This window comes from Octopus bimaculoides, chromosome 10 (assembly GCF_001194135.2).
Source record: "Octopus bimaculoides isolate UCB-OBI-ISO-001 chromosome 10, ASM119413v2, whole genome shotgun sequence".
Taxonomy (NCBI): domain Eukaryota; kingdom Metazoa; phylum Mollusca; class Cephalopoda; order Octopoda; family Octopodidae; genus Octopus; species Octopus bimaculoides.
Window position 1 is genome coordinate 40,416,951 of NC_068990.1, and position 1,489 is coordinate 40,418,439.

The window sequence follows — 1,489 nt, forward strand, 5'->3', positions numbered from 1 at the left end:
CTTATATATACAATGCAACATAATGATATATTATTTATTTACATATATACATATAATATTTACAAATGCATAATATTTATGAATTTTAAAAAGTAAATTTCATTGTATATATTGAAGCAAAAACTAACAAACATTTGTATCAGATAATAAATATTCTATATACATTGTCTACCAATATTATATACATAAGTATATGTATATATAATGGATAAAAAAATGTAATATAATCACATAAAAATATAAATATGTGTTTTTTTGTAGTAAGTCCATACTTTTAAAGTCAAATCGAACCATTGCTGTTTTAGTCTGGTATTTTAAGATTGTAGTGGTCTGGTTCCCATCACTCATATCATCCCCACCGTCTTCTATCAAACATATTTACATATCAAGATGTATCTACTCATAGTTATGTGGGCATGTATGTTTATGTCATTTTGTAGTGTGTGCACATCTTGAGTAATATGCAGATTTTGCATAGAATAGAAACAGCCTCATCATTCATGACATTCCGAGAATCTCTTCAAATTCTCCCCCTGCCTGAACGGTGAAGTAGCGGAGGGGAGAAGAGATATGGGTGGTGCAGCACATATGGGGGTAGCTAGAATTCTTGGGTGGTGCTGTAGATATAAATATGTGTGTGTGTGTGTGTGTGTGTGTGTGTGTGCTTGCATGTATGTGAAGATGATAAGATGTCAAAGAATAATAGGAGGACAGTGAGATAGATGCTGGAGAGAGTTGCTAGGGATACTGCTGGCCAGCTAGTGCATCTCTGTGACAACTATAAATATACATGCTGCTGCTATATTTAGATGAAAATATTGTTGTTACTGTTGTAGCTTACTGTTGTTATTCTATATTTTCCACTTCTGGATCCCCATGTCCTTCTCACAGCTGATGTCCTTCTTATAACATTTATTCTTAGAACAATTATTATTGAACTTATTCTATTTATTGTTGTCATTCATAAGGGTTATTTAACCCCTGAAGTCAGCTGTAATGCAGTAGACCTATGGCCAGAGATGTCCAACTTTGGCCATCCTTCCTATATTTTTTCCCCTTCATACATGATACATTGACCACTTCTTTTTATAGAACAGCAGAATGTAGTTTGAATGGAATTTAGGGGTTAATTCTAGAAAATGGAGTGACTACATAAAGCTACCATGTTTCGGCTCCTTGCTGTTATACATATTCTTGGTTTTTTGTTGTTCATGTTGTTCATATGGTTACTGTTTGTCATTATTTACCATTTTTTTTTAATGTTGCTGCCACTCTTACATCTTCCTCTCTAAAGATTTTTAAAAACTTTTTTTGCAACTGTTGTTGTTGTTGTTATTAAGTCTATGCATTTCACACTGATTATATAACAGAATTACAACTGTATGCACATTTCATTACAAATGCAATACATAAATATTTGTGTGTGTTTGTGTATGTGTGTGTATATATATATATATATATATATATATATATATATATATATATATAT

The 1,489-nt window shown here is 31.5% G+C and overlaps 1 protein-coding gene across 3 annotated transcripts in view; it reads left to right on the forward strand.

The window, feature by feature from the left end:
• Positions 1–1,489, forward strand: part of LOC106881299 (uncharacterized) — a 338,650-nt gene that overhangs the window by 43,800 nt on the left and 293,361 nt on the right. The window lies entirely within an intron of this gene.